The sequence below is a fragment of the Cryptomeria japonica genome, chromosome 10 (genome assembly GCF_030272615.1).
Source record: "Cryptomeria japonica chromosome 10, Sugi_1.0, whole genome shotgun sequence".
Taxonomy (NCBI): Eukaryota; Viridiplantae; Streptophyta; class Pinopsida; order Cupressales; family Cupressaceae; genus Cryptomeria; species Cryptomeria japonica.
In genome coordinates this window covers 874,777,136-874,799,341 of record NC_081414.1, presented here as the reverse complement: position 1 = coordinate 874,799,341, position 22,206 = coordinate 874,777,136, and positions in this window count along the sequence as shown.

Sequence of the window (22,206 nt, the reverse complement as noted above, 5' to 3'; positions counted from 1 at the left end):
AGGTTGAAGGAAAAGGTTTAGTTGACATGGATAATGGAACAATTGAGAATGTTCTCTATGTTCCTAACTTGTCTACTAACCTTCTCTCCATCTACCAAATCACTCGCTATGGGAATGGGAAAAGGGTTGAGTTTACACTAGATTCAGTTGTGGTAAAGGAACATGATGATGATGCCTTGGTAGCAGTGGGACAAGTCAATGACAACTCAAGGCTTTATTCATTCTCCCACTTTGTGCCAAGTTCACCTTCTAGGGCCTTGCTTACTCATTCAAATTCAGAAAGTAAGCTATGGCATGAGCAGTTTGGTCACCTCAACTACCGCTATCTTTAGCAACTAAGCACTAAAGACATGGTCACAGGTCTACCTCGAATCAGTTTTTCAGAGGGTGTATGTTTAGGTTGTTCCATGGGCAAGTGTCCCGAAGAAAAGTTTGATAAAGGGAAAACTTGGAGAGCTTTGGAAGTTCTTCAACTTGTTCACAGTGATGTAGCAAGTCCATTTCCAGCACCTTCATTTAGCAAGGCCTGCTATGTCCTTACCTTCATTGATGACTACTCCCGCTTCACTTGGGTCTACTTTCTTATTCATAAGAGTGAAGTAATTGACAGATTTCAGGACTTCAAGACTCGTGTGGAGAAGCAATCAGGGAAAGTGGTCAAGATTCTTCGCATAGATAATGGCAGGGAATATGTGAACAAGAGACTTGAGGATTTTTGTACATTTGAGGGGATTGATCTTCAGCATTCTGTTGCATACACTCCACAGTAGAATGGGGTTGCAGAACGCAAGAATAGAACTCTCAAAGAAATGGCTAGCTGTATGATACATGCACGTTCTCTTGATCCCGCCTTTTGGGCAGAAGCTATCAGTTGTGCCACACACATCCAGAACCGGGTTCCTCACAAAGCTTTGCAAGGTATTACTCCTTTTGAAGCTTGGGCTGGTAGGAAACCAATTGTGAGACATTTCAGAGTCTTTGGGTGTCCAGCATGGGCTCGCATACCTCCACAGAAACATAAGGCATTGGAACCACAGAGTCGGCCTTGCATATTTGTTGGATATCCTGAGGGTGTTAAGGCATATAGATTGATTGATCCAGAGACACATGAGGTATTCATTGCGAGGAGTGTTCACTTTGAGGAAAGCTCTCCTAGCTTAGCCTCTCTACCTCCTCCACCTTCCTCCATTGTGGATAGTGATGTTAGTGATTCAGATGATGAAACTCCCTCAACTCTGACTCGCAGGGTTACACCTCTGCAGGGTCCACTTGCAGTTGAGGAGCCTTGTTCTCCACCTCCATCTAGACCTTGTTGAGCTCGACAGACACTTGAGTCCGCGGGTTCTCTTGTTGGGGATCCTTCGGAGACATGGAGAACTCGATCACAACATCAGGATCTTCCACATGCATTCATTGCTACCACTTCCGATCCATAGACATTTAGGGAAGCATCAAGGGTTCCTGAGTGGGACCAAGCTATGGAGGAAGAGTATAGTTCCTTGATGAGGAACAACACATGAGATCTAGTCCATCTCCCTAAGGGGAGAAAGATGGTTTGATGTAAGTGGATCTATCAGACCAAGTTTGCAACGGATGGTAGTGTGGATAAGTATAAGGCTCGGCTTGTTGCGAAAGGTTTCTCACAGGTTGTAGGTGTTGACTATATTGAGACCTTTGCACCCGTAGCCAAGATGAACTCCATTCATTTGACACTTGCTATTGTTGTAGCTCATGGTTGGGCTGTACATCAAATGGATGTGAAGAGTGCCTTTCTTCATGGTGACCTTGATGAGGAGATTTATATGGAGTAGCCACAGGGTTTCATCCAGGATACTTCCTTGGTTTGCAAACTAAGGAAATCTCTCTATGGCCTTAAGCAGGCCCCCAGGGATTGGTACGCCAAGATGCATTCCTTTCTTCTCTCCACAAGTTTCACCAGGTGTCATTTCGATCCGAATGTCTACATTTTACGATAGGATGACTCTCACTTGATACTTGTGCTCTATGTTGATGACTTGATCATTATAGGGAGTACTTCATCCATCATTAGCAGGGTCAAATCTGCTTTGCATGACAGATTTTCTATGACTGACTTGGGTCTTTTGCACTACTTTCTCGGGATAGAGATTTCATAGTCACCTTCCGGGATTACTCTATCACAGCCCAAGTATGCTCTTGATCTACTTGCACGCTTTCATATGGCTGATTGTAAGCCTGCCCCGACTCCCTTTCTTTCAGGAGTCAAGCTTGAGGCTCAGTGTTCTTCTCCACTAGTTGATGCCACTTTGTATCGTCAGCTTGTGGGTAGTCTCATCTACTTGACTCATACATGCCCTGATATTTCATTTGCAGTTGGCATGGTTTCCCGCTTCATGCAGGATCCACATGAGCTTCATTAGAAAGCCGCCAAACGCATCCTTCATTACATCCAGGGTGCACATCACTATGGGATTCACTATGCAGCAGGTACAGGACTTCGCTTGGTTGGTTACATAGACTCCGATTGGGCTGGCGATCTAGTTGATCGTAAGTCTACTTCTGGTTATAGTTTTCACCTTGGTTTGAGCCCCATTTGTTGGCAGAGAAAGAAGCAACATGCTATTGCTCTCTCTTCGACCGAGGCTAAGTATCGAGGTGCTGTTAACGCAGCAACTGAGACCATTTGGCTCCAGTAGATCCTCACAGAGTTTGGATTCACTACTCCACGACCGACAATCCTACATTGTGACAATCAGAGTGCTATTGCCATCTCGAAGAACCCGATCCAACACCAGTGGACCAAACACATCAAGATTCATATGCACTATATCCAAGAGCTCATCTAGGAGCAGGTCATTGATTTGCAGTATTGTCCTACAGTAGAGCAGGTTGCTGACATATTCACCAAACCTTTCACTGAGAGTAAGTTCCAGTAGTTGCGAGCCCTCTTGGGGGTGCGGGATGTGTCATTAGGGGGGGTCAACTGACTTCTCCTTCCTCTCTTATGGGGGGGACTTTTTCCTCTTTGAGGTTTTGTCCTTCTTCTTTGAGATTCTTTTGTACATTCTTCTCTCTTTTGGGGGGGAGTTTTTTTTCCCATTGGGTTTTCTCCCTTTCTCCGTTTGTGAGAGATTGCATTGCATAGTTTTGCTTGCATTTGCATATTGTACATGGGTACCTATCATGGCCTAGTAGCCGAGACCCATCTTGCATTGTTGACTTGAGTCTTCATTCCCCTAAGTTGCACTTAAGGGGGGGTGTTGGTGTAAATAAATATTCATTTTGGATATTATTACACTTACTTAAGTTAACTTAGGATAATGCATCTCTTTGTAGTTTGGATTTGAGACACTTAGGTAAGTGTGCACTTGGGGATAGAGCTTGTAGGAGAAATTCCACCTTTTGTGGTCTTATTTTGCTGTTACACTCCACATTCGGTGGGTCATCCACCTCTTGTGGAATATTATATTATTTCTCCTACCTACCCTTAGTATTTCTTACCTACCCTTGTTTCTCATTGAGCCACATGTCATATTTGTGTGCTTATACATCCATATGGCCTTGCCTATATAAGCAGGCCTCTATTCATTGTATTGGTTAATCCAGTTGATCATTTTGCATATTGATGAGAATACAATTTGTTCTTGTCATTCTATTGTCTCTTTTATGCTTTTCATTGTGCCCTTGATCTTGGCAAAATCCTACAAAAATGATCAATTGACTATGTGGGACCAAGACTGGTTTTACTGAACATAGATGTGGTTTCTACAAATATTGACAATGTTTGTTTGAATATTTTTTATGACAAGAAGACACAATGTCTAAAGGTGTTTTTGTCAAAATGATTGTAACGAGTATGTTCTATAGGTCAAATCAACCCAAATTTCCATGGGTATAGAACAATCGAAAACACATCAAACACTTGCTTAGCCTAATGATATTTTTATCATGGTGGTAACCTCAATCCACAACCTGGAATCTTTGTTGGCTCAAGTGTAGGGATGCCTTGAGGGGTGTATTCACTAATTTTGCCATTTTTTGTGAGTAGATAGCTAGGGGCCTCCAGGAATGGAAGGATGACCCTATCACGCTCTCCTCGGGAAGCTACAAGTAGCTTATGCTAAGCCAAGTATTTCTATCTCATCCCAGAGAAGCCTTATGGAGAGTATCTTGTGGGGAAAACCATCTGTCCCCTTGCACTAAAGCTATCATAATGTTCAGTCGAAAAAGGGTGGGCCACTAATCTAAAGGTGTGTATTCGTGTTTGAAGGCATCTGGTGGCTATAGATGTGGAATTTTGCTCATGTTAAATGAGGCCTCCTAGTCTGCAGAGGTTACACTCTATAGGTTTTATCGCACCAAATGGCACTAGAGGAGACATATGTCAGTATAACACATCAAGTGATAAGGGAATTCTTAATTCTTGATATCTTTGTTCCTTCTTTTCTGAATACTTCCTTGAAGTCTTATTTTTTCTTGTCTTCTTATTCCCCATGCCTTTAAAATAACCTTCAAATATCTTCAAATGATTTAAATTTCTCGCCCACAAAATGACCTTCAAATTGTTGCCCTTAAAATAACGTTTCAATGTCTTCTTCCACTAAAAAATGTGAAACACTTTGATAATTTATGTTTCAAAAAATTAAATAAATCATTTCTATTTATATGAGATTCATAATTGTAAACAAAAAAATAATTTTGCATTGGCCTGGATTTGTATGAATGTGGGCCATTAAAAAAACCATTTTCATACAAACCAGTTAGTTATGTCGCTTGTTTGTGTAGTCCGTATTCTAATGAACAAGGGTTCGAGCGAACTATGTATGGTTCGATCGAACCCCCTTCATACGAACCCCTATTTGCATGAACCTGCTTTCTAGACATCTATCTCCCAAATGCTTCAGATTTCTTCAAAATTTTGGTCTTGAAACCTCTAATTCAAGGCTTAAATGAAAGAATTTTTTCAACCCAAAAATATAAGATGGTAGTGCTTGAAAAAATATTTCCAACAACTATAATTTTATTACATTGTGAGTTTATTATGATCTTGTTTTCTAAATTTTACTAAATATAGTTTTTTCACCGAAGATGAACTTCTCTGTTCAATGCATTGGGAAAAATAGTAAACTAATTCAAAAAAATTCGATAAAGTATCAATGACCTAGGTATTGATGTCTTCTTTCTAACAAAAAAAATTTCAATTTCGATATATATATATATATAGAACAAATTATGTGTTCAAATGTACACCTATGTCTAAAATATAATTAGTTGGACTTCAAAACTTAAGAAAATGAAAAATATTCAACATATCACTATCAAACCAACTCCATGCCCTCGATATTGATGTTACAAACCAAAATTTGAAACAATCGATTTTTTATAATTTATAGAAAAAAAATGTTTTGGGAAGCACGTCACTCTTAAAAAAATGTTGTTTGCTGTAAAAAAATACTTTTTGACGGAGATGAAAAAAAAAAAAATTTCTTCAAAAAAAATTGAAAGCATTATATTTAAAATCTACACACAAGATGTTACAAATCACTAATTTACATCATCTTCAAAATCTTAATGGTTTAAAAGTTATAGTTTTCAGAAAGTGAAGATTATTTTAAAAATGTTCATCTCAGTGTCAAAGTTGGCAAAAAAGTGGGAACCATTATTGTGAGTTCACCCTATTGATATTGCTTGGTGTTGTTATCTTCTTTGGTTATATTTTTGGCATTGTGGATAAGTTAGTTTGGTTGTTCAGAAATATCTTTGTGTTCTCTAGATGGTGTGGTATATTTCATTGTTGGTTGTGATATTCTATGTTAATCCTACCTTTTGGGTTTGGATAAGATTTGTGGAAGGTAATTTTATGCGTTATGGGTCTCATTGTAGCGTGTGGAGATCTGGATAAGAGTTATTTGCATTAGAGAATATGCTTTGGCCCATTAATTGTCTATATGGATGTGTAGCGTGTTGGTATACTATGGGTTATGTTTAAGTGATTGTGGATCAATGGATTGAGCTTAGAAAGATGCATTTTGGTTCTCTCTTTCTCCTAGAGTGGATCAACATGTACGTTTGGTTTGAAAGAAGTATTTTTTTATAGATTGATTCAATTCAAGCTTTGATGTTCTATCTTGTATATAAAGAATATATGTGGTTGAGTTGTATGTAGCAGAGAAAGGAGGTAGAAAGTGTGATGTAAAGACAACTAGTGAAATTCACTTAAGAGTAGAGAAGAAGAGTTGTGTTCAAATGATATGCAAGTTATTTGAGACTGTGGCAGAGGTATGAGATAGTGTGTTGACAGATAAGATCATAATATGTGAGTTGATGTTGGTCGCTTGATGTAGAGTTCAAGGACATCTTCATGACCAAGAGATCCTTCTTTTCAAATCAATCTGTTGTATATTTCCCTGATGTAGTCAGCATCGCCTTTTCAATTCATTTTTTAATCTTACTCCAAGAGTAGTTAGGCTTGATCTGCAAGTTCGAATTAGTGAGCCCCTTCTTTGTAATTTGACACACATAGTGGATATATTTTGAGGGCAAGTGCTCACTATGGTTTTTCCCTATTTGGGTTTTCCACATAAAATTTTTTGGTTTTGATGTGTTGGATTTGTGTTGTTGATTAATTATTTCTATGCTACATTAATTTTGGTTTAGACTGATTCATCTCCCCCTTGTAGTCCTGCCTTGGGTTCAACATAATTTACATGAAAAATGATAATATTTAAGCTTAGGTAAAAGTGCATTGAACTTTAAAGTGATAGAGCACCCATACAAGCTTAAAATGAAATGACATAAAAGACACACTTAAGATAAGGGCCCAAATAATAAAGTTTTGATGTATTAAAGTGAAATAAGAGTTCACAATATTGAATTAAATATTGATTTAACGCAATAAAAGTTCCTATAATGAATAGAGGAATGGAAAAATTAAAATAAGTTCTAGGAATTTGTAAAATTGGACTTCGCCATGGGTATAATTAGGGTTAGGATCAAGGTTATGCTTTAGGTTAGGGTTAGAGCTCTCTTAGGATAAAGGTTAGTGTTAGTGTTTGGGTTTGATTATCATTAGGTATAAATCTAGTTTTCTACAATAAAGCTTGGGGTTCAGGTTAGGGTTAGATTTAGAGTTAGAGTTAGGGTTTAATTAGGATTAAGGTTAAGATTACCTTAGGTTAAGGTTAGGATTCTAGGATAAAACACAGGCTTGTGATTAGAATTAAATTAGAGTTAAGGTTCAATTATAATTAACATTTATTTAAAACTAAGATTGGAAATAAGTTACAATAAAAGAACTATCCAGAGAGAAACAAACATTATAATATCTTAGATGTTTTAAGGGAAATGTGAAACGTTTGATGAGCTTTAGCATCATCTACAAATAAATCTCATGTAGGAAGAAAGCGAATGTCGTTTATATTTATTTATCATATTATAAAGAAGATCTTGGGACTCTTTGATGTCTCAACTCAGATGTATAGGGCAGGTTTGACTTGCATATATTCTTCAATTGAAATAAACACATAAAAGAATATATCTAAAACCCTAGAAGGGAGCTGGAAACCTACACATAGACCAACTACTTGAGCTTCCATTTCAGAATTCTGAAATCATGTTTTCGAAAGACAATGCAGGTGAAAATGAAGAAAGTGGGATCCAAAGCGAGAGCTTCTCTGAGTAGCACGCTGGACTGACAAATCCTAACCATGGCCATAGCATTTCATACCCATTGCTAGAAAGAAATTATGATGTGGAGATTCTTTCTCAAAACAATGGCTTCCTTAAAAACCGGAGCGTTCCTAACAATGCTAGGATTAGTGACTGCAAATATCCCTAGGGAACATACACAAGAGATAAGAGCTCTGATATTACTGAATCTCTTCGTTATCTTTTTTGGGTATCAAATATTGTGGATGATATATGCCATCTTCAATACAAGCAGGTTCAATCCAAGAGGTCAGTCTCTTATTTAACCCATATTATCAACTTTACAATGTAAACGTATTTATGGATTGAGACAGATGGTTATGCTAAGTGTAGGGATCAAAGCTTGTTAGAGAAGTATTTTGTCTTTCATTACGTTGAGTTCAGATCTTTTTAGAGTAGTATTAAATTGTTCATGCTTTGTTAAAAAAATTTGTTAAGTTTATGACTGAAATATTAATTTATAATGAATTAATTATTTATTTTTAATAATAAAAGTAAACAAAGTGAAGGTCTTTAGGATTAAAAACCATTGAAAATTTTAAAATTGTATCTTATAAATTCATTTATGTTATTTAAATATCTAATTTCAATTTTATTCCTAAAAACTTGGATATCTAAATGCTTCAACAATTAAATTTAAACTAAAACAGTAAGGAAAAGTTGGGCTGAAAAAATTCAGCCAGACACTATCTTGTCATGAGCAGTATCATTGGGTTTCTCTGCTTTCTTGGGCTTTTGGTATATGAGCTATATATCTAAAGGTGAGTAACTTAATCTTTAAAAACCTACCATTTTTTAAATTATAGCCATTTTAGGTTTGAGGTTTAACTAATTATTTAACAAATGTCTATGTAGATTGACTCTAATTGGATTAACCTTTTAGATTTTAGATTGCCTTATTATATCACAAATTTTCAAATTCTAATTGGATTTCCATTAAAGGTCAATGGAATGCATGTTTTATGTACTTTTAACTTAACATGCTTTGGTTTTTGAAACTATTCAATATTCTTTTGTTCAGAAAGAATTTGAAAATATTGTTCATTTCAAAGACGTTTTTTTGACTTAATATTATATTTTATTGAAGAAATGTATTTATATAATAAAATATTCTCCAGTCTAATATTTTTATTATTATTCTTATTAATAAATATATACACACATATTTATGATAAATAGTGTTGACTAATTTAAAAGTTATTCAAATTATGATCTTATGTATAGTTTTAAATTACTTAAAGAACGTATACTTAATCACCATCCAACTCAATGATCGAATAGTGAATATAAATTTGACACAAATATTAAATATTTATTCTATGATTGATCAAGATTAATCTTTGATTGTTGAACTAAATAATGTTTGAAAATGACTCATAATTTTTTTCATAAAAACATAATCCAATGTTTAGTTTTGCTTTTCAATTAGATTTCATTTATTATTAAATGTTTCTATAACTTGTACTCTCACTAGAAATTTAATAATCCTTCCAAAAAGTAAATAACATCATAGTAAATATAGAATATATGTATTGATTCTCCTTCTGAACTCATTATCTCATATAATTTGAGAAGTTGCATTGGCCATCATAAAATACGTTAAAAGATTCTTATTTAGATTTAGGACTAAATTGTGGATGAATGGTGGATGATGATGGGTATGATGATAATATGTTCTTGAAGAAGTTGCGTTTGAATATGAAATAAGCTCACTTTTTTATTTACCTGTCTTTTCCTCTGTTCCTGCTAGGAAAAAGTGAAAGCTGTGTAAAAAAAAAGGAACTACTTTATCACTATATATTTCTAATGATAATAAAAAGGGAGAACAACTTCCCTCGATCATCAAATATAAAGGCCAAAGCCTTAAAAAAACATGGCAAGCTGCCAAACCTTATCTTAAACTTTTTATTGAATTTTTGTTTTCAAATTTATCATCAATAAATTTTTGAACTTTTTAAACTCTCCATAAAGGATTGTATATGCAAGGATGCATTTCATAAATGAAACTGCCCTTGACACCATTCCAAAAGTCGTGTGCTAAAGTTAAAATAAAGTTATAATCAATAAATTTATGTAAAATAGTCTGTACTAAGAATGATTCGGTGATTTTTTCAGCATATGTCTCACCATGTCCAAAAATTGGAAAATCTTGAATATGCTGTCATAAATAAAATATACTTTGTTAAAGTGTCATTCATTGTGGACCAAAAAGGAGCTTGGATTGTAAATTTTGGAACACATGAACGGTAAATAGAAAATAAAAATATTATTTGAATACATAAAAATCTTCAGCCATTCAAACCATTACATTAAACCTCTCTATTTAGAGGTTTGTTCTTCATCTCAATATAGAACAGGTATACATCCTCTATGGAGATTGGATGCTTCAAACAGCGCAGGGACAATCTTTATAAAGATTGCATCCTCCAAAAGTAGATGAAGAGATCTGCTCTTCATCTCAATATATGGTCTGCTTCAGAATTACATCTTCCAAAAATAGAGAAAAAACTGGACTATTTCTCCTCTGTGCATTTTAATAATGCAAAGCTAAAAATAGCAGAGAAACATGCAATTTGTCATGCAATTTGTCATGTCATGCATTTCATGCATAACTTTTTAAACTGGTAGATACACTTTGACTCTTTAACATGCACAAGATCACTTAGCCTACAACAATACCATTTGGCTATCATTAAATAGGTGATAACAAATTTACAAAAACTTTCCACTAAGAGAACTTCATTTATCGGAATCTTTTTGTATCTACTTATATAAACTAGTATATCTATATTCTAAAAATATATAGGTAAGATAATGTGAGATATATCACATAATTGTCTTACATGTTTATTAGTTATCAAGAAGGACATGAAGGTGAATAATGTTGCTCTCTTTCACTCTCATTAAAGATGTAACAATTTCATATACTTATTGACAAGTGGCAATGATTCTATTTATTCAAAGTAATAAAATAATACTTATAGAGAAATTGAAACATGGATGCATTTACATTTCATCTACATGTCAAATTTATTCAAAATCAATTTTTTGTTTAGGATATTTATATGTCACTCTAGATTCCTCTTGGCATAATTAGTACTCTAATTGCTGTCTGTTCTTACAAAACACCAAGAATACAAATACATTAAATTGCTGCATGCAAAAAGTTGTGAATCTAAGTGGTGAGGGTTCTATTTTATTTGGATTAATAAAATAACAACCTCCACAAAAACTGAAACATGACATATTTCATACATTTACCTGTCATTTGCATGTAATTGTTTCAAAAATAATTTTTTGTTTACTGATATCATTGTAGATTAACTACCACTTGACCTTATCAGACATAGTGTCTAGGGTATTTTTTATTTGGAGAGTGGTGGTGTATTTTACATGTATAAAACAAGACAGCGACTATCAGTCTTGCTAGCTTACCAAGCAAAGAAATGACACAGTTATCATACCCTTTAGATAATAATAACTGTAAAATCTACGTAGTAAAAGCAAAGCCCATGATTTGTACCTGTAGCTTTGCTGCAAAAAATTACAAATGAGCGACATGAGAATAGATATGCCTGTATGAAGGACCATCAATATAAATGTAGTTTCTCCAGGGCTAGATCATGATAGCAGGAAAACAAAAACAAGAAAGAATGAGAATGTGTACCAGAAACTTTGAGTCTGGATACAGGTCCTAATATACAAAGATATACCTCAGAGAAAGCTTCCCAGCTGATTATTATCCAAAGTCAGATGGTGCGAATCGTAATTAATAAACCAAGTGAATGGAAAGAACATAAACATTGCAATCCAGCCATTTACTGGCAATTTCTTTTAAATTTGATCATTATTAAGTGAATTGTGCCTTTCGAACAAGTTTTAACATTTAGATCTGTGCCTGTCCAGCAACCCCAGTCTACTTGTATGAAGAGAGATTACCATAATTATGATTAGAGCCAGTTTAAAGCTTCCTAAGTATGCTCTACAGAGGTGATGTTTGGTGGAAGTCCAAGAAATTATAAGATATTATCAAGCCCCTAAAACTAAGCCACTGGCGCTCTAAACTTTAATGGTGCACTTTTCGTGGTTTAGTTGCTTCGGGTTGAGCACTAAGAGTTAATCTCTACTAGTAGAAAACAAAAGTGAATATGGTGAAAAACCTCAGCTGGACTAGAAAACCAAAACTAAAAAATAAATTTGAATAAAAGGACCCTGCAAACGTTCATTACCTTAAGAAATATTCCAAAAGTTTGAAAGATAAATTTAAAACAGGACTAATAATATACTTGAATGCATGTGAAAGAAAATCATACACAGTAGTTAGTTGAAAAAATGACTGTATATTATTCTGAACGATTGAATTGACTTCTTTTGTTAAAAGCAGTGAACAAAAAAATGTTATATATTCATATATATTTCAAAAACGTACAAAGCTTGACTTCATACAACATAGCTGCTGCTGTTGATTATAGTCAGAAAATCGGAAAACCAAATCTCCTGTTCGTTAGCTGTGTTCAAAATATTTCTATACAAAAAGTTAGCTTCTTCTCTTCTTTTCTCATACACCACAACCAATGACTGCCCTATTCAACGTATATACCTAGCCAAAAAATGGTAACCAAAAATATCATTTAGAATTACATTAGAATTATAAATAAATTTGCATTTATGTCTTAGTCTTGAATGCATTGAACAGAGACAAAGATAAAATGGAGGGAGTTGGAGAAATGATTAAAATTCACATGGTTTAATGGATGAATAAAACATGTTGACAACGAGGAGAATGAAGGTTCTATGAAGAAATGTTGTGATTAATTCCAACACTTATTTTTAATCACAACTACTACTATCCATAATGCCTAAAATATCGCTGGATGCACAAAAGTTTCCTTTCTCAATGGTTTGGTTAAGATGTCTCAGTACTGTTTTTCATACTCGTAATATTCCAACAAAATTTCTCCACTATTGATGAGCTTTCTAATAAAATAATATCTTGTGTCAATGTGTTAACTATTGTCAACCTATTGTACCCTCAAAATTTTTTTTTGAGTATGGCACTCTTACCAATTGAAAAGTATGGAAACAATTCAAGGTCATGGCTCACCTATGTTCTCTAGATAAGGGCTAATTCCCTTCATAACCCACCTCTTAACTTCTTGATGGGAAAAAGGAAGCGGAGTATTGAATTGAAACAAATCTAAGGAGATGATATACCAAAAAAAAAAGGAAAATATGTTTTTTTGGCAATAGCAATCTAATATTCTAATCATCTAGTTATTCTTTACACAACTCAAATTCCTTCATATGTCTACATAGGAGTGCTTTGTAATTGTAGCCTTGTAAATTGTAACCAGTACAATTCACACCTCATGTTTGTTCTTGTACTTTAGCATGTTCCATTTTTATTCCCCCTAGGCCCATTTTCAACCCATTTTACTCCAACCTTGATGTCATGTGTTGACACTACTAAGTGGGCCCCATCCAAGAGCTACCCTCCCTAAGTCTCTATGCTTTTGGTCCTGCTTTGGAGGACCAGAGTGTGAGTGATGTGGTCCTAGCCTAGGCCACCCCCCAACACCCTTGTCCCCCTTAAATAGGTCCCAACTTGGGCCTATGTGGGCTCTCTCTCTCTCTCTCTCCCTGGTATAATTTGGTCCCTCTAGCGACATTTGACCATTGGAGGTCGGCCTAATCGGTAATTTACCTAGGGAACATTATATAAAGACATCCTATCAATTCATTTTGATATCACACATATACCATATCATTTGTGCATCTATCAAGCATTCGTCATCAAGTATTTTTAGAGATTCAAGGCAACATTTCATCCTTCAAGCATTATGGAGCAAAGTTACATCAATCTTCATGCAATGATGTGTGTTTGATTAGGTATTTCATATTCATGTGTTTTTCATGTCATTACATTCAAAGAGAATTAAATCATCAATCCTTCTATCAACCATTGCAAATATGAGGTATATCTCCTGGCATTTACTTTAATATTTACATTATTCAATTCAAGGTTAATTCCTATACTAGGGTTTGACCTAAGGCAAACCACTATCCAAAATAATTTCTCCTCTCTTTCTGTTTGCAGGAAATCAACTCAAGGGTTATTCTTGGAGATTTCAATTAAGTTGATGATGATGAACAGGTTCAACTTTTGACGGAGAAAAATTTGGAGGACCAAGGTGAATCTATACTACTTGGTCCTAGAAAGTTAGGCTGAACTTTCAGGTATAGATTCTAAACATCTTCTTTTTCCTAGAGCCTGGTCTATGGCTTCATTGGACTTTTTTAGCATTCTATTTTTGTTAGTTTACTTTAATTATCCCGTTCTTTTCCCTAGTTTTACAATTAACATCCAATCTTCAACTAAAAGAAGGGGCAAACTAAAAACTAGTGAATCTAATCAGAATCTTAGCCCTATTCATGTTTGGATTGTAGCTAGATATATTGGATTCAACCCTCTTTCAATGTATTGGTCCCTCAAGTAAAATTGGTGGTTTTATTATCTTAATTGGTGAAATCCTAAATTTACACCATTACATTTTGGTGAACCTGACATGTCTTATCTTTACTTCTAATTTTCATTTTCAGATTTGATTCATATAAAAAAATTTAGATTAAGGTCCATCTATTCATGGTTTATGTACATCCATTACTAAAAAAAATCATAAAAGTCACACATTTTTTTATCTCTTTTTATTGTGCATTTTGCATATGTTATCATTTGTAAAAGAAAATTGTTGTCATTTTATGATGCATTTATTTCATAGATTTGATAATGACTTAGCCTCCCTTATTTCACTCTATCTCTATCATAAGGGTCCTCTTACCCATGAGGACATTAGCCTACCTTATTACACTCTATCCTTGTCATAAGGATCCTCCCACCCATGAGGATATTTTAGTGCATAAAGAGACCATCAACACTTCTTTTAAAACTCTCCCTTATAAGTATGAATTTTTGTTGAATAATGTTGAAGTTTCTCTTAAAATGTGCCTCTCCTATGAGAATGTCTTAGAGGAAGAGTATGATACCATAAACACCTTCCTTAATGTTACTTTACCTTCCAAAGATGGTACCTCTCCTAGAGAAGAATTGTTGATGGACATTAATTTATCCTCTCCCAAATTTGGTCCTACCAATGAGAGAAGATTGGTGCAATAAGAGGCTATGAACAGTTCTTACAAAACTCTCTCTTTTAAAGATGAATCTTTAAAAAATGATGTTCATCTTTCTCTTAAAATGTACCTCCCCTATGAGGATCATTTGGTGCAAGTGGATGATATTGTCACTACCTTTCCTAGTGATACCATACCCTCTTTTCATTTCAATGAATCTCACACTAGAGATGAAGCATAAATGGGTTATGTTTCTACTCCTAAAGCTTGTCTTACCCATAAAGATACCTTGGTGTAAGAGGATGAAATCATTAGAAATTTCCTTGATACTCTTCCTTCTAAAGATGTATCCTTGGAGAAAAAAGAAGCTAATCAAGTTAGTGTATGCAGGAAAAGTGGGCTAATAAAGCTCAATATGTGAAAATATTAACATAAAATATTCATTTAGAAATGGTCATTTTTATACGTCTACAGTTAGTACTATTCATGTTTCTAGTTATGAGAAGTCTAGGTCCAAGAAACCTCCCAATATAATTAAATTTGCAAAATACATATGTGAAAGAGGTTCTATGGAAAGGAAACTAGCACAAAAATATGGTATTGGAGTGCCTAACTTTATAAACAACAAGAAAGATTCCAATGTTCTTCTCACTTCCCTTCCTTCCCCTCCTCATCCTAAGAAGCAAGTTGATAAGGAACATAATCTTGTTGAAAAACTCAATGATATCTTAGCTAAGATTTCCCTTTGGGACTTGATTCAAACTTCACCTTTATACCATAAGTTGATCCAAGAAGCCTTACAAAGAGTGGTTCCTCATCCTTCTTGTAAACCAAATGATATTCCATTCTCATAAGATGAATTTCCTTCTATAGAGGTTAAAAATAGAAATGATCCCCCCTCGGATTTATGAACAAAACATAAAAGGTACTTTAATTGATAATTGGTCATCTCTTAACATTTTTCATGTTGACTTATTGGATAAGATAAATTGGGGTTATTCTTCTATTAGACCTGATCATCTTTGGGTTTGTTTCTTTGATAATGTTCCTAGAGAGTCACTTGGTATAGTCATTTTACCTATTAAATTAGGACTCATGACTTTACCTACTTCTATTCATGTCATGCCAAACCATCTTAATTATAACCTCCTTCTAGGTAGACCACGGATTCATGCTATGAAATTTGTTCCTTCTACCCTTAATCGCATAATCAAATTCATATATAACAATGAACTTCACATAATAAAGGCTGATCCTAATCCTTAGAATCTCATTCATGATGAAGTGGGATGCATTTCCCCCTTTAATACTATGATTCCTTCAACAATAGAATCTCATATCAACGTAACTTTCTTAAGAAATATTTGAGTACATTAGTCTTTACACCCGCCTTCAATGGGTATAAGATTCCTCAATATAAGAATGAAGCCTTGAAGGATCCTTATGTGTCATTTATCCAAGCTTCTTCTAAATCAATTCCCACCTCTCCTTTCAACACATGTCTTGATGATGATAGGGGTTCATTAGACTTTGACACTAAAAATGAACCCTCTCCTCTAGACATTTCAACACATGTATATGATCATATGCATGGATACAATGGGCGATGTGTACAACAAAGTTTTGACAGTTATGAGAAATGTACATCACACTTTTTCAAAGAAGGATTAGGTTTCCCAAGTCCTCCTTTGTCGACATCCCCTCCTCCATTGTCTAATACATCTAATACTTTTATGGTAGCAAGTTAAGGGTTTAACATAACACTTCATTAAAAATGATGTAAGGATCATAAATGCTTGTTAAGTATTAAACTTGAACATAAATCACTTAATAACATAAGTTAAATTCACACTATGTCGAATTGACATAGGAAAAATAGTTAAAATTTATATCCCAAAGGATAGGTATGGAATAATTGAGAGCAACAAATAAAATAAATGAGAAGGACAAGTGACTTATTAGTAGTTTTCTATAATGTTGAATTTGAAATCTTTGACACACTAATACAATGATAAAATATTAGAAGTAAACATTTGACATAAAAAATATATTTAGATCATAAAATATAGATTTTCTAAGGTTCTTGTTGCTTAGAACAAAATTGTGCTTGTGGTCTTGTTTTGAAACTAAGCTACCCACATAGCCTAATCGATCTAAAGTGTTTTTACTCTTTATTATTTTTGGCTAATGTAATTCTCTTATCTATGCCTACATTTGTTTCTAATATTTGGTCATAATGAGAATATGTTATGAGTGTTATTATAGATAGTGAGAAGATTGCTGACTTTTTTTATAGCAATCAAGTCTTGTTATTCATGTACAAAGATTGAAATCATGATAAATAGTGATGTAACATGCTAATAGAATAACAACTCATATAACTAAAACTAAGACAAATGTTACAATAATTGAAATGATATAAATTATACAAACCTTTTGTGATATAAATCAATAATTTAAAATGACTTGGAATGATGTCCTTAAATACAATCTCTAGTTAAAGATGTCTACCTAATAACAATCATACTCTAAGAATGCGACTTTGGAAGTTGTAGGCCATGATCATTAAGTGTAGCCTAATCCAACAAATATTTTATGAATATGGACCATTCATTATTCAAACAACAAATAAATTAATTAAATGGTAGATTAAAAGTTAAAGTCAATTAATATACTTCATCAAATAAAAGAAAAACACACATTTATGACATCAAGAGAAAATACATAAAAGATAAAAGATAAGGATAAATGAAATAATTAAGTGGACTTGCTCCACTACATCTGGTCATGAATATTGTCTCACGCCTAAAATTTTTTTATTGTTCACCGATTTCCATCTCGCCGTTTTCCCTCAGAATTTCTGGAACCTATCATTCCTCATGTAGACGTATAAAAATGACCATATTCCTAAATGAATATTTTATGTTCATTTCTCTATTTAATTAAATCCAATTTAATTAAATTACCCACATTCTTCTATTTAAATTAAGTAAATTACTCAATTTATTTAAATTAAATTCACTAGACTTCTTTTTACCATTTAAATGAATAAATCATTTTATTCAATTAAATCCCTTCTATCCACTTTTAATTAAATTCAAATTTAATTAAAAAGTTGATCCTAAATTGAATAAATCTAATTTATTTGATTGCAACCAAATTGAATTAAATTAACGTTATTTCAATTAAATCCTATTATCCCTCCATCCACTTGCATTCTCCTACATCTCCCACTTGCATTCTAAAACCTATTCCTAATTTCTTCTAGACCCTTCTAATCACTTCTAAATTAACCTAACCCATCTTCTAAACTTTGTCACATCCCTAAACAAAGGGAAGTCACTTCTCAAACCCTTAAAGTCTTTAATAACCATTAAACGCTTCAAGTCTTCAACCACTTAATTTTCAAAAGTCTCCCAAACCATTAATGGTTAACTCAACCCTCTAGCATGATTAGAGACTTTCTCTAAACTCAACCTCCATGTAACCCAAGGGTCTCATCAAGCATTCATTGCTTTGACCATGGTTATCCCTTAATCATTTGCACAAGAGTTTATCCTTGGATTAAAACTTAATCCAATGGGTAATCTTAACTTAAGCTTGACCCTTACCCTCTAGATAACTATGAGGTCTTCTCGGGCATTTAATGTCTCCAACCTCTTTTCTCAACTAGTCTTATGTTGACATTTGTCACCATTTCATTGGTGCAAATTGCAAACATAGATTCCCAACTTTCAAACTCAACCCTTGATTAACTCTTTCAATCCTGACCATCCATTACCCTATTTTTGCTATAAATAGAGCTCTCATCCCTCCATTTTGATCATCCAAGTTTGTAGTATCATACTTATGCTCAAATACATTCAAGATTTCATTTCATATATGCTCATCATTTAGCCTCTCTTTAAAATAGAAATTAATCTAATATGCATTTTAGAGTATTTCTATTATCATTAGTTTAAATCATTAAGTAATATAGTATGCTAGGATAGTTTGTTTACTAACCTTGTCATCTTATAGTTAGTTTATTGCATTTCTAAAATCATGCATAGCTTAGGATGCATCTCATATTAAAATCAACAAAAGCATCCCTTGTTCTTGCATTTGCCATCCCTAAACTGTTTTGCTCAGTGATCTAGGAGCAAAAACATTGGTTTGAGGGACCGTGTAAGATAGAGAACCATGGGACCAACCTTGGGAAGCTGAGTGATACTTCATTACTCCATAGCTTGCACCAAGAAGTCCTGTGAGTGTGTGAGAAAGGCTCCATAGAGCTCCGTTTTTCACATATTGAGTTCTATCGACCCGCTTTTCCCGCATACATTTCTGGCGCCCACTGTGGGGCATTACCCCATATATCTAATCGGTTTTAAAATATATCCACTTTTGCAGACACGCGGGAAAAATGAATTAGTGCGTTGAGCTAACTGTTTAGTGCATCCAGTTAACAGCCTAGTGCATTCGGTTCACTGTTTAGCGTGTGGAGTCCATCATCTAGTGCATAAAGTCCATTTATCAACGCATAAGATTACTAATTTTTCCTGTAGGTTTCAGTGCGGGAGAAAAACAGAGCAGCGTCTTGGGTGCACAGAGTAGCGCATCCCAAGGATAGTATAGCGCATCACTGGCTTATTTTAGTGCATTATTGTGATTTTGTAGTGCATACAGTTTGTTCTGTAACGCATCACAGTCTGAAATAAGAAAAACAAACATTGTAACCGAAAGTTAGAAATTAGACTTGTAGAAGTCCACCGAGGTATCTAATTGGTTATTTTGCAGGTTTCTAACAACTTCATTGTAGATAGGAGCTTCATCTTAAGATTAAGATAGTTAGATTTTTACTAACTTTCCTAAGTTAGTTTACAATTTGATTTTATTTTCTTAAAATTGAATTCACCTTGTTTTTGGGCTATAAAAAAAACTACTCTCAAAAATTTTCTTTCTTTCATAGGAGAAAACCTTCATTTCACAAATTTCTGGTGGTCATTCACCCTACCATTTTTCTTGGTCTGCATTATTTTTATTTCTAATTTACATTTGTCTTTTTCACAAGACTCCAACACAATGGGAAAAAAAAATCTTACACCAACTAGGAAGCAACATTAAAATGAGTAGATTGTTTTTGTAGATACAATCACAGAACCAATATCTTCATTTAACATATAACAATAGAATAATTTTTGAATGAAGTAAAACAAAACAAAAATCGATTGATTGTGTGAATTTTAATATTTTAAAATCAAATTAATTATATTACAAATTATTACCACTAAGAACTGCAATGTTTACATTTTATGATTTTTTGCCCTCCACCATGAAAAAGTCAGAAGCCACCATTGATTCTAGGGATTGATTTCAAGGTGTACAATCTATGAAAAGGATTAACTTTACAAATTTAATTACATTAAATACGTTTATTGTTGATTGTTGGGCTATTTTCTTTACACCTATCAAAATCATAAATAAAATGTATTATAAAGATATTTTATGTAATTTAGGGATTTAAATTAATTTGCATTATTTCATGCTTAGTTTTCCACACTTCAAAATCAATTCATTAGTATGATATATTGTTATCCAAAATTGGATGATTAGATTTTGCTTTATCTATACACAACTCTCAAGTTGTGAATAAGACTAGAAACAATATTCCTACAATCTAGGTAAACTGGTAACATTGCATTTGCTAAAATGCTTCTGAATTTTCATTAAGTAGGAGAATGAACGAGGCTTCCCTACGAAGTCCACTTGTTTAGCACACCAATGAATTTGTTATGGATTATTGTTAGCAGCTTCATTGTGATATTTTTGCATGTATATATATTTGCTTCACGCGCCAGCAAAGCTTAATAGAAATGGAAGTTTTGTCAAATATTGTAATTGGTACTGCTCTTATAGACATGATATAAATTACTATCTGCATTATCATTGCACCTCAATTAAGTGCAAGCACTAATTAATATAATAGATTGTGAGAGCATAAAGTTGTTATACTTGTGTAACACATTAAATCTTAAAATTGAACATTAAAAATACAAAATAAAACATTTCTTATCAAACATAAAATCACAATAAAATATTCCCTACCACTACAAATAATTATGAAAGCAAACTTTAAAATTCTGAAATAAAGCATTGTTTCTCAACCATAAAATCCCAATAAAATATTGCTTACCAGTACAAGTAATTATGAAAAAGAAATAAAACATAAATGCCTCTAGTTGGCTCAAATTTCGTGTCAGTTCTTTACTACGGGACAGCGTACGTGCAGTCCAAGCTGGCTGGGATGAATCTGAACCATTCACATCCCGCAAATTTAGCTGATTTAGGTACCTACTGAACATCAAATACAGCTAATAGGTCATTCTTGTCGGGCCATGGCGGCCATTAAAATAGGCATTATTCGTTAAATGGCATAACGTAACGCTGAGCTATGATTACTTGCACAATTCACCATCTATTAAAATATGCATGGATACAATGGGCGATGTGGACAACAAAGTTTTGACAGTTATGAGAAATGTACATCACACTTTTTCAAAGAAGGATTAGGTTTCCCAAGTCCTCTTTTGTCGACATCCCCTCCTCCATTGTCTAATACATCTAATACTTTTATGGTAGCAAGTTAAGGGTTTAACATAACATTTCATTAAAAATAATGTAAGGATCATAAGTGCTTCTTAAGTATTAAACTTGAACATAAATCACTTAATAACATAAGTTAAATTCACATTATGTCGAATCAACACTAGAAAAATAGTTAAAATTTATATCTCAAAGGATAGGTACGGAATAATTGAGAGCAACAAATAAAATAAATGAGAAGGACAAGTGACTTATTAGTAGTTTTCTATAATGTTGAATTTGAAATCTTTGACACACTAATACAATGATAAAATATTAGAAGGAAACATTTGACATAAAAAATATATTTAGATCATAAAATATAGATTTTCTAAGGTTTTTGTTGCTTAGAACAAAATTGTGCTTGTGGTATTGTTTTGAAACTAAGCTACCCACATAGCCTAATCTATCTAAAGTGTTTTTACTCTTTATTATTTTTGGCTCATGTAATTCTCTTATCTATGCCTACATTTGTTTCTAATATTTGGTCATAATGAGAATATGTTATGAGTGTTATTATAGAGTGAGAAGATTGCTGACTTCTTTGATAGCAATCAAGTCTTGTTATTCATGTACAAGGATTGGAATCGTGATAAATAGTGATGTAACATGCTAATAGAATAACAACTCATATAACTAAAACTAAGACAAATGTTACAATAATTGAAATGATATAAATTATACAAATCTTTTGTGATATAAATCAATAATTTAAAATGACTTGGAATGATGTCCTTAAATACAATCTCTAGTTAAAGATGTCTACCT